The sequence below is a fragment of the Sinocyclocheilus grahami genome, unplaced genomic scaffold, assembly GCF_001515645.1.
Source record: "Sinocyclocheilus grahami isolate Dianchi unplaced genomic scaffold, SAMN03320097.WGS_v1.1 scaffold1307.1, whole genome shotgun sequence".
NCBI classification, from domain to species: domain Eukaryota; kingdom Metazoa; phylum Chordata; class Actinopteri; order Cypriniformes; family Cyprinidae; genus Sinocyclocheilus; species Sinocyclocheilus grahami.
The window spans coordinates 81963-95163 of record NW_015506486.1 but is presented as its reverse complement, the minus strand read 5'-3'; the positions used below and the strand labels follow the sequence as shown (position 1 = coordinate 95163).

At 30.3% G+C, this 13201-nt stretch overlaps 1 long non-coding RNA gene across 1 annotated transcript in view; it reads right to left on the bottom strand.

Moving 5' to 3' along the window:
• Nucleotides 1–913: 913 nt before the first annotated feature.
• The window catches only part of LOC107569060 (uncharacterized), a 45182-nt gene continuing 32894 nt past the window's right edge, over nucleotides 914–13201 (bottom strand). Inside the window, exon 4 of the long non-coding RNA XR_001606852.1 lies at nucleotides 914–962. This is a non-coding gene — a long non-coding RNA (uncharacterized lncRNA). The remainder of the gene's footprint in view (nucleotides 963–13201) is intronic.

Genomic DNA, 13201 nt, shown 5'->3' with positions numbered 1-13201 from the left:
ACACACACACACACACATAACACACACACACACAGACAGACACACACACATAACACACACACACAGACACACACACATAACACACACACACAGACACACACAGACACACACACACAGTACTGTGAGTACACTACACTGAGTGCAGTAGGGTCCAAAAGTATAAAAAGTGTCTTGTTTAACGGTACAAGTGTCTAAACATTCTTTAATCAAGATACATTTACTCAAGAAGCAAAATGATGAGGATAATAAGTGTTGTTTTCTGTAAACTTAATCAAAATGAAGTGAGTTTATGATTAAAACAAGAACAAGAATCTGCCAATGCGGTCAGAAAAATCTGATGAATTCAAAGGGAAAACAAATGGACTTTTCTGATTTTATTGGCAGATATCTGGTCTAGTCTCAAGCATAATATTTTAGTATAATTTCTATAATATTGTAGTATTTATTCATGTTTTGAATGAGGTTTTATTTTTATATTTTCGTTTTTCAGTATTTAATCATCAAATAAAGCAATTTAATTGCATTTCAGTGTTATTTTAGTATTTATATACTACTGTAGTATTTATTAATATTTTGAATTAGTTTTTATTTTTATATTTTGAGTTTAGTATATAATTTTTTACTGTACTTTTAAATCTAAAAATAATATATTTTATTTATATGATTTAATATCTCGAATTAGGTTTTATTTTATATTTCCAGTTTATCTTTTTATTTCAGTTTAAGGTTTAGGAATTTTGTTGTGTGCTTTTGTCATTCTTATTTGTTTCTTATATTTCTATTTAAATTTAGTTTTAGCAATTTTAGTACAATTTCTCATGAAACAAGCCTTCTTATGTCATTTTGCATCTCGATTATAAGAATGTTTAGACTGGAAAACAGGGCACAAATCCAGATGTTTTGTGTCTGTACTCACCCTGTAGAGGGCAGCGGTGGACCTGCATCTGTCCGTCCTTCAGCTCCTGGAGGAGAAACATGGGAAAAAACACAGAGGAGATGAAGAGAGGAGGTGTTAGTTCAATATACAGCCCAGAAACCACGGGAAAAGCAAACACCTCCATCTGAAGCATTTGCTCCTCAGGGACGCTGAAACGATGACGGCGTCACATACGATTAAATCTAACGAAAAACCCTTCCAACTTCAACCCAAAATAACACAGAAACAATTTTCTTGAGGAGACGAGAGCTGATGTTTCTCTGTTGTGATGATTTGAGACATTATCATGTTCTCATACTGTACTGACAGGAACATTTTGGGGTTTTGTTGCTAAATGAGTTAAATCCAGACATACACTCTTAAAAATAAAGGTGCTTCACGATGCCATAGAAGAACCTTTTTGTCTAAATGGTTCCATAAAGAACCTTCAACATCTGAAGAACCTTTCTGTTTCACAAGGTTCTTCAAAGGTTCTTTGTGGTGAAAGAAGGTTCTTCAGATTATAAAAAGGTAAGAAAGAGATGGTTCTTTAAAGAACCTTTGACTGAATGGTTCTTTGTGGAAACAAAAATGGTTCTTCTATGGCATCGCTTGAAGAACCTTTTGAAGCACCTTTATTTTTAAGAGTGTAGGCCGAGATCTGTCGTAAACACCATCAGGAACAGACTAAATCAACAACTGTACAGATCCCAACCTGCTCACAGTCGACAACTACCTCAAAAACAACCATCAGATCCACTGAAATCCACCAAAAACCAACCCGAAGCCATTGCAGAAATTAGAAATAGGCAATATTCACAATGTAGACGTAGTAGCAGATTTTAAATCACTTCTGCTCACCAAGGATGCATTTATTTGGTTTAAAAAAATAAAGCAAAAACATAAAATATTGTGAAATATTATTACAATAAAAAAAACTGTTTTCTATGTGAATCTCTGTTAAACTGTAATGTATTTCTGTGATGCGCAGCTGAATTTTCAGCATCATTACTCCAGTCTTCAGCGTCACATGATCTTCAGAAATCAGTATAATATGCTGAGAAACATTTCTGATTATTATTAATGTTGAAAACATGCGCTACCCGATATTTTTGTGGAAACGGTGATGCATTTTACTTTTTAGGATTCACAGATGAACAGAAAGTTCAAAAGAGCACCATTTATTTAAAAAATAAATATTTTGTAACATAAATATAAATGTCTTTACTCTCACGTTTGATCAGTTTAATGCATCCTTGATAAAAGTATTACTTTCTTCTTATTAACCCCCAAATTAACATTAGTGTATACATTTTTTAATTTGTAATTTATAAACATAAATCATTTTAAACATCTTTTAATTTGTAATTGAAAATAATTTTACTAGTATAAAAAATACTAATTTGTAATTTATGCACAAATAATTTTTCACTTTTCGACCAATGAGAAGCTCCGAGGGGCGGGTCTAGATGTGTTTTCTAGAATCCAATTAGCTGTATTGATATCAGAAGGATCCGCCTCCCAGAATGCAACACTGCGATGATTTGCAGCAGCAGGTCGGCCATGTTTTCTTTAAAGTCACATGTCTGTGAACTCATTACCACCCAGCGCAACAGATGCATCCCAGATCTGACCGCCCTCTGCATTTTAAAGACTAACACATGGTATTTTACCCATAATGCTGTCACCCACTGAGGCCCTATAAGCAGCAATGTGTGGGCCATATGCTTCATTAAGACAGAGCTGGCTCCAATCCACAGCTGAAGAAAAAACAGGCCCTGGTTTCTTTATTGTGTCAAACTCTCATCAGAGACTGGAAGTGTGCTCAAAGTGCATCTGGAGGCAAATCCACGTGTTCTGACGGCCTAGATCTGTGAAATAAGCATGTGGCGGCTCTAAAATGAGTCTGTGGCGTATCAGTGTGTTTATTTCTGCTTCATGCAGAGCGGCTTCAGATGTTTCATATATGATTGAGTAACTAAAAGAGGCCAAACCAATTGACCAATTCAACTATCAGCTACAATTAGAGTTTTTTAACGTTTTAGTCATTTCATGCATATGGGTGTGTATACACTGCCGTTCAAAAGTTTGGGATCAGTAAAATGTTTTTAAATGGAGTCTCTTATGCTCATCAAGGCTGTATTTATTTGATCAAGAATACAGAAAAAAACAGTAATATTGTGAAATAATATTGCAATTTCTAATATTGGTTTCATATTTTAATATACTTTAAAATATAATTTTTTTTTAATTACTCCAGTCTTTACCGTCACATGATCCTTCAGAAATCATTCTAATATGTTGCATTATTATCAATGTTGGAAAGAGTTTCTGCTGCTTCATATTTTTATTGGAACCTGTGATACATTTTTCAGGATTCTTTGATAAATAAAAAGTTTAAAAAAAAGAACAGCAACAGCATTTATTCAAAAAAGATTTTCTAACAATACCAGTCTTTACTGACACTTTTTATCAATTTATCACATCTTTGCTGAATAAAAGTGTTAATTTCTTTTATTCGTTTGACCAGTAGTCTATAATGTTTCAAAAGATATCTATTTTAAATGCTGTTCTTTTTTAACTTTTTATTCATCAAAGAATCCTGAAAAACGTATCACAGGTTCCAAAAAAATATGAAGCAGCAACATGTGGCACTGAAGACTGGAGTAATGATGCTGAAAATTCAGCTTTGATCAGATATTCACATAGAAACAGCTATTTTACATTGTAATAATATTTCACAATTTACCTTATTTTTTATGAAATAAATGCAGCCTTGGTGAGCACAAGAGACCTCTTTCAAAAACATTTCAAAAATCTCCCTGACTCCAATCTTTTGAGCAGTAGTGTATGCATGTGTTGCCAGTGTATTACAGACAGTAGCTGACGTTCATCTGACTGTGTAGCGAGAGTCTGGCAGTAAGGTCCCTTCCGCTGGTCTCCGTCCAGATCCAGCGGTCAGCTCTGCGCCAAAGCATCCACAGCATCTCACTAATGTTGTAATCTCTGCTTTGGTCTTGGCTTCTAGCTAACCGAAAATACACAGGAGACTCTCACTTCCAAGAATCGGTCAGATCCAGTGTTCATTGAACACACTGGAAAGAAAATTGGTGTAAATGTGTATAACAGCAGGCTGTAACCATTTATGCTGCAATACGATAGAAACGATTCAACAACGATAAAAAACGAGAAGAAAACTATTGCAAAATTGCTCATTTGTAGCATTCAAGCATGCATACAAAATCGTAGAAAGGACAAGTTGAGCAATCAAAGACTATATTAAAAATAAGTTGTGAATGCGTCTCTTTGTGCCATTTGATTGTTTGGGGGCGTGTGCTGATCAACAACACGGTACCAGCATGCCACAGATGGCCGAAGGGCTTTTACAGTCTAGCGCAGAGAGACTTTTCACCCTGAGGTCAGATGTGAGGCACAGTGTTTTCTTGGCAGGACATGAAGTGCTCCAGAGGTCTCAGAAACAACAGCTGTGGAGCGAGTCTGTTCGCTCATCTGCGTCAGAGGCCCGGCCAGACGTTTGAAGTTCCCCTGTAAATCACAGAACATCTCCTGGACTCGTCCAAATCTCCCTTCCGCTGATCTCAGCCACGGCCCGCTGGAATACCGATGACACGATCAACTATTTCAGCTTGTTCATTATCTCTCTTATCTGCTTCCTCTGTAAGTGTAACATGCTGATGTTTATCTGCTGGAGAAAATTAGACTCATTCCATCAAACCCACTGCTGAACGAGCTACAGGCCAAAAGCTTCTGGTGTTCAGATTCATGAGCAATTCACTGAGAATTACTTGTCGTTAGTTATGAGATAAAAACTTAAAATTATGACAAAAAGCTGAGATTATTAAAATACTACGTCAAAATTATGTCAGAATTAAAAGGTTGATATTATGACATAAACTGAACTTACCAAGACACTAAGTGATAAATTTAAAAAAAGTTGAAATGATTTTAAAAGTCATAAATTATGAGATACTAAGTCATAATTATGAGATAAAAGGTAGAAATTATGACATAAAATGCCAAACATACTAAGACACTAATTGATAACTATGAGATAAAAAGTCAAAATTATGTCAAAAATGAGATTTTAAAAATAATGATGATTTAAAAAGTCATAAATATAACAGGTCATAATTATGAGATAAAAAGTAAAAATTATGACATAAAATGTACTAAGACACTAACTGATAACTATGAGATACAAAGTCAAACTTATTGCATACTAAATCATAATTATGAGATAAAAAGGTCAAACTTATGTCATAATTATGAGATAGAAAGTCAATAATATGACAGGTCAAAATTATGAGATACTAAATCAAAGGTAAAAATCTAAATTATGACAAAAAGCTGAGATTAAGATACTAAGTCGCAACTGTGATGATATACAACTCAAAATTATGTTAGAATTATAAGATAAAAAGTTGAAATTATCAGGTCATAATTATAAGATGAGATAAAATCATGATATAAAACATGAACTTACCAAGACACTAACAACTATGAGATACAAAGACAAATTTATGACAAACTAAATAATAATGAGGTAAAAAGTCAAAATTATGATATAAAAAACTGAGATTACTAAAATACTAAGCCATAACTATGAGATCCAAAGACATGAGATAAAAAGTTGAAAGGTAACAACTACAAGATACTAAGACATAATTATGAGATAATTATGACATCAATATTATGCCAAACACTCAAACTTAATAAGACACTAAGTGATAACTATGAGATGCAAAGTCATCATTATGACATACTAAATCACATTTATGACTGTTTACTAAAGGAATTGTACAAATGAGACAAAGGTACAAATGTACTCAAAAAGTACATTTTGTGCTGATCCCAATTTGCATGCCGCAATTGTTTCAGTCAAAATGTCACAATAGTTAGTCAAAAACTACCTGATTTCCAGCTAATGTTTGTTTAACTGTGTACTGTATTCCAGACCAGAATTCAGTGTGCTTTGAAATTATATGGAAGGGAAAATCAAGTGAATCCAGAGTGGTTTATGTTCACTTGATTTTAATTTTCACATATTTTTCTAAATGTATTTGGCTGTTATTGAGCTACTAAACAACTAACCAACTTAAAGCCCTACAGTACAAGGTCGTCTCTCTTAATCCTGAAACATCCAGAGGGCCTCTCTGAAACCTCTACCAGATGTTGGGGCGTCTTTATGAGCAGCCCCTCCTCATCCTGGGACCGCAAATGTGCCTCACACTTGAACCTCAGCAGCACCTCTCAAACAGCTTTTACGGGCCGCTCTTAAATGGAGCTGAAGAACACTTTCCTAGAGCTTCAGTGTGGTTTGTGTATAATATTTAAAGGTTAGTATGAACACAAGACACAGAGTTCAGTGAGATGGTGTGGTTCAAATTTAAGAAAGTCAATAATATGACAGGTCAAAATTATGAGATACTAAATCAAAGGTAAAAATCTAAATTATGACAAAAAGCTGAGATTAAGATACTAAGTCGCAACTGTGATGATATACAACTCAAAATTATGTTAGAATTATAAGATAAAAAGTTGAAATTATCAGGTCATAATTATAAGATGAGATAAAATCATGATATAAAACATGAACTTACCAAGACACTAACAACTATGAGATACAAAGACAAATTTATGACAAACTAAATAATAATGAGGTAAAAAGTCAAAATTATGATATAAAAAACTGAGATTACTAAAATACTATGCCATAACTATGAGATCCAAAGACATGAGATAAAAAGTTGAAAGGTAACAACTACAAGATACTAAGACATAATTATGAGATAATTATGACATCAATATTATGCCAAACACTCAAACTTAATAAGACACTAAGTGATAACTATGAGATGCAAAGTCATCATTATGACATACTAAATCACATTTATGACTGTTTACTAAAGGAATTGTACAAATGAGACAAAGGTACAAATGTACTCAAAAAGTACATTTTGTGCTGATCCCAATTTGCATGCCGCAATTGTTTCAGTCAAAATGTCACAATAGTTAGTCAAAAACTACCTGATTTCCAGCTAATGTTTGTTTAACTGTGTACTGTATTCCAGACCAGAATTCAGTGTGCTTTGAAATTATATGGAAGGGAAAATCAAGTGAATCCAGAGTGGTTTATGTTCACTTGATTTTAATTTTCACATATTTTTCTAAATGTATTTGGCTGTTATTGAGCTACTAAACAACTAACCAACTTAAAGCCCTACAGTACAAGGTCGTCTCTCTTAATCCTGAAACATCCAGAGGGCCTCTCTGAAACCTCTACCAGATGTTGGGGCGTCTTTATGAGCAGCCCCTCCTCATCCTGGGACCGCAAATGTGCCTCACACTTGAACCTCAGCAGCACCTCTCAAACAGCTTTTACGGGCCGCTCTTAAATGGAGCTGAAGAACACTTTCCTAGAGCTTCAGTGTGGTTTGTATATAATATTTAAAGGTTAGTATGAACACAAGACACAGAGTTCAGTGAGATGGTGTGGTTCAAATTTTGTAAATCCAGCTTAGTTATTCTAGAATGTCAAACAACTACACTGATCTGGTCGTTCTGAGGTTTGTTTGTTTTTTCTCCTTACACTGATGGTGGATATTTGCAGTCATGAAGAGTTGTATATTAAAGTACGTAAGGCCAAAATAAACACGTTACTGGGTGTAATTACTGAAAATCACAATGCCTTCTTCTCTATGCATGGAAACCAATTCTCGCCACATAAGAAAAGAGTCATGCTTTGGTAAATGACATCAAATGTTATAATTATGGGATAAAAAAGTAAGTCAGTTATGAAGAAAAAGTCATAATTATGTCATTAAAAGTTGAAAAAATGATACTAAGTCATAATTGTGACATAAAAAGTCAAAATTATAAGAAAAGTCATAATAATCTCATATGCGTGTCATAATTTTGACTTCTCATTTTTATGATTTTAAAAATGTTATCCCATAATTATGACTTTGTATGTCATAATATATGACATGCATCTATGACAAGTCATAATTATGAGATAAATAAAAAAAAAAACAAATATGACATACAAAGTCGACATTATGACATACCGAGTCATAATTATGGGATAAAAAATTAACTTATAATATAAAAAGTGATAAATATGAGAAGCTAAAATTATGACATACTAAGTCATAATAAAAAGTAAAAAAAAAAAAAGTCGAAATAATGGGGAAAAACTCATAGCTGTCATTAAAAGTTGAAGAAACTAAATACTAAGTCATAATTATGATAGTCAAAATTATGAAACACTAAGTCATAATTATGACAAAAGTAAAAAATTATAAGAGTCATTATCTCCTAATTATAACTTAGTATGTCTTAAATTTGACTTCAGATATTTATGACTTTTTCTATCTTAATTTCAACTTTTTGAAAACTTGAAATTATGATAATAAAAATCATAAATACAAGATGTCCAAAATTAGGACATTAGTCATAATTATGAGGTAAAAAGTCAATTGTGATAAAAAAAATTCAAAATTATGAGAAAAGACAGTTATGACATTAAAAGTTGAAAAAATTAAGTCATAATGAGATTGTAAGTCATATGAATGATATTTTTGACAAAAAGTCACAAATATGGCACAAAGTGAACATTATCAGATACAAAGTGAAAATGATGACATAAAAAGCCAAAATCAAAATCAAAAACATCAAAATCATGGCATATTTTTTAAAACTTTTATCTCACAATTTTGATTATTAGGTCTTAATTATGATTTACCAAAGCATTTTTTTTTTACCAAAGCACATTTTACCTACATAATCTGATGTATTTCTTTAAGTGAAATTGGATATTCAAAAGAACAACTACACTGATCTGGTCGTTCTGAGGTTTGTTTGTTTTTTCTCCTTACACTGATGGTGGATATTTGCAGTCATGAAGAGTTGTATATTAAAGTACGTAAGGCCAAAATAAACACGTTACTGGGTGTAATTACTGAAAATCACAATGCCTTCTTCTCTATGCATGGAAACCAATTCTCGCCACATAAGAAAAGAGTCATGCTTTGGTAAATGACATCAAATGTTATAATTATGGGATAAAAAAGTAAGTCAGTTATGAAGAAAAAGTCATAATTATGTCATTAAAAGTTGAAAAAATTATACTAAGTCATAATTGTGACATAAAAAGTCAAAATTATAAGAAAAGTCATAATAATCTCATATGCATGTCATAATTTTGACTTCTCATTTTTATGATTTTAAAAATGTTATCCCATAATTATGACTTTGTATGTCATAATATATGACATGCATCTATGACAAGTCATAATTATGAGATAAATAAAAAAACAAACAAATATGACATACAAAGTCGACATTATGACATACCGAGTCATAATTATGGGATAAAAAATTAACTTATAATATAAAAAGTGATAAATATGAGAAGCTAAAATTATGACATACTAAGTCATAATTAAAAGTAAAAAAAAAAAAAAGTCGAAATAATGGGGAAAAAGTCATAGCTGTCATTAAAAGTTGAAGAAACTAAATACTAAGTCATAATTATGATAGTCAAAATTATGAAACACTAAGTCATAATTATGACAAAAGTAAAAAATTATAAAAGTCATTATCTCCTAATTATAACTTAGTATGTCTTAAATTTGACTTCAGATATTTATGACTTTTTCTATCTTAATTTCAACTTTTTGAAAACTTGAAATTATGATAATAAAAATCATAAATACAAGATGTCCAAAATTAGGACATTAGTCATAATTATGAGGTAAAAAGTCAATTGTGATAAAAAAAATTCAAAATTATGAGAAAAGACAGTTATGACATTAAAAGTTGAAAAAATTAAGTCATAATGAGATTGCAAGTCATATGAATGATATTTTTGACAAAAAGTCACAAATATGGCACAAAGTGAACATTATCAGATACAAAGTGAAAATTATGACATAAAAAGTCAAAATTATGAGATAAAGGTTTAAAAAAATATATCAAAATCATGGCATATTTTTTTTTACTTTTATCTCACAATTTTGATTATTAGGTCTTAATTATGATTTACCAAAGCATTTTTTTTTTACCAAAGCACATTTTACCTACATAATCTGATGTATTTCTTTAAGTGAAATTGGATATTCAAAAGGAAAATATATATATATTGTGGAACCATTGAGAGATTTGAACATTGCCAACAGTCTTTACATGACAGCTGTGGACCACAATTTTACTTTGATGAACAAATGCATCTTTAAACATAATGGAGGCTTTAAACATGCAACAGTAGCAGGCAACCTTTTCATTATGTTACATGTAAGATGTGTTTCGTTTCACATACTGTGCAGTATCCAGTCCACTAGTACTCCATTCTTAATTTTGGCCAATAAAAATGCATGCTACACCTAAACAACATCTAAAAGCACTAATGAGTGCTGTGAGAGTGTGGAGTTGAGAAATTGTGGCACTTCAATTTATTATAAAATGTCATAAATACGACAGGTCAAAATTATGAGATACTAAATCATAATTATGAGATTATGAGATCAAATCATAATATAAAACCTGAATTTACCAAGTCACTAACAACTATGAGATACAAAGTCAAATTTATGACAAACTGAATAATAATGAAGTAAAAAGTCAAAATTATGACAAAAAACAAAGGTTCATCTTGTCCATCACCTGTTTATGCAGATCGGTTACTGTGAATCTCTAGCTGAAAAAACAACAAACTAGGCTACAATATTTTGAATATATACCCTAGTGAAAAATAAACACATTTAAATGTATTTGAAATATACAAGTATACTACAAATACATTTTCATATTTATGTACTTAATAAAATGCCCTGCAATTGTACTTTTAGTACACTAAACTGGTATACTTAAAAGTCTGCTAAAACTAATTTTGTACTTAATGCACATTAATTGTGAGGAAGTAGTGCTGAAGTCCAACTAAAGATATACTGAAGTACATTTGATTGTGTTAAAGTGGAACTATTGCAAGTACACTTTAAATATTTTGCATTTAAAGACTGATGTTATTCAAAGATCATACAATCCTCATCAAAAGTGACATTAAAACACATTTTAGACTTAAATATTAAGAAATGTGCATTGTGCACAAGGTACTATGCCAAATAAAGTTTAATTATAATTTTTCTATCAGTAAGTCTCGAGTTATCTGTCAGTAAATATGTTAATAGATTTGAACTATACTTAGTATGAAATAAATGTATTTTTAATTATATTACTTTTTTACTAGGGTATAACCATCAAATAATGGAATTTATTTTCTGCATTTAAGTGTCACAAAATGCATGTGATGGCATTACACGGCATCATTTATATGAGTCTAAAACATAGTGGACAGCAAAATTTTACAAAATAATTCAATGCAGAAAATGCCTCGAAGAGATTCAAATGAATCGGTGAATCTTTAAGCCAGTTCGTTGAAATTTACCATCTATATAAACCGATTCACTAAAAAAATTAATAAAAATAATAATAATAAATAATAAGGTGAAGGTTCATCAGTGGCAGGAAGCTGCTCTGAGACTCAAGCTACAAATTAAACTGCAGTTTACTATAATAAACTAGAATATTTTAAATATATAAACATCAAATAATGGAATTTCTTTTTGCAATCAAATCAAGTGTCACAAAATGCATGTGACAGCATTACACAGCATTATTTAAATGAGCCTAAAACATGGTGAACAGCAAAATTTTACAAAATATTTAACAAAATAATACAGAAAATGTATGCCTCACAGAGATTCAAATGAATCAGTGAATCTTTTTTAAGCCAGTCCACTGAAATGAACCATCCATATAAACAGATTCACAAAAAATTACATTTAAAAATAAAGTTAAAAATAAAAAATAATGAATAAAATAAAAATAAATAAATAAAGTGAAATATAATACATCAATAAAATAAATAAAATAACATAATACATAAAATGAAATACAAAAAATAATAAAACAAAACAAGAATAAAATTAAATAAACATATCAAATATTATCACAAATTATAATAAATACACAGTATAAAATATTATTTAAAAAATGTATAAAATAAAATAAAATCTAGATATATTCTCTGAAAACAAGTTTTATCTTACGCATTTCTGCTCGTCAGGTAAATGTCTAAAGAATATATTATATTTTAACTGGACCTAAGACAAAAACACGGATAATGACTCCATGCACAACTAAAACGTTTGTGCTGGTCTGCAGTGAAGGATTCGCGCCTCACCATTTCGGCCTAAAGAGCAGTTTCTGTGGCGTCTGCAGCAGAAATTCAGCTCATCCACCGCAAAAGACACACAGATATCAAAGGTCTCCTGCTTCCCTGTTCCCCACAACACATATTTACTATAGATATTTACTATAAAACTCAAATTGAGACTAAATCCAAATGCAGATAATTATGAGTGACTAAACTAGAACAAACTCAACTTGGTGTGGAAGAAAAGCAGCGAACAATTTCAATAGAATTTACATTAAAACATTACTCCGCTAATGACGTGACACTTTAATAAGCACTGAAAATATATTATATACACAAGATACTTCATATTGAACTATTTTTATCTATATGTTTTCACTATTTATATTTATGAAAAATAATAAACAAATGTAATATGTACATCCTACAACTTGGATGATTTGTTTGACCGAGCTCATCAGTAAAATTCTGAAAATTAGTAAAAATAAATAAATTTATACACACACACACACACACACGTTTATTAATTTACATATATACATATATATTTACATTTAATTAGTTGTATATTTATATAAATGTATAATGTAAATAATATTTACTATTTTATTAATATTTATATATATATACACATACACATATAATCTATATCTATATATATATATATCTATATATATAAATAAAATAAATGGATTTGTCATAAATTAAAATTGCAAAAATAAAATAATATAAAATATGAATCTGACATTTGAGCACAATATATTTACATTATATATTTATGTGTCAATAATACATATAAATTATTAAATACATTAAATATATATATATATGCAAACACACATTTATTTATACTTTTACATATATACATATATTTTTATATTTATTTATATATTATATTATATAAATAATATTAATATATACTATATATTATTACATTATTTTATTAAATTAAATTATATTGTTATATATTATTAAATATATTATTAAAGAAATAATCATATTTCTATATCTATACTTTTTTTTTTTTTTTTTCTGTTAAATGTTTTTTA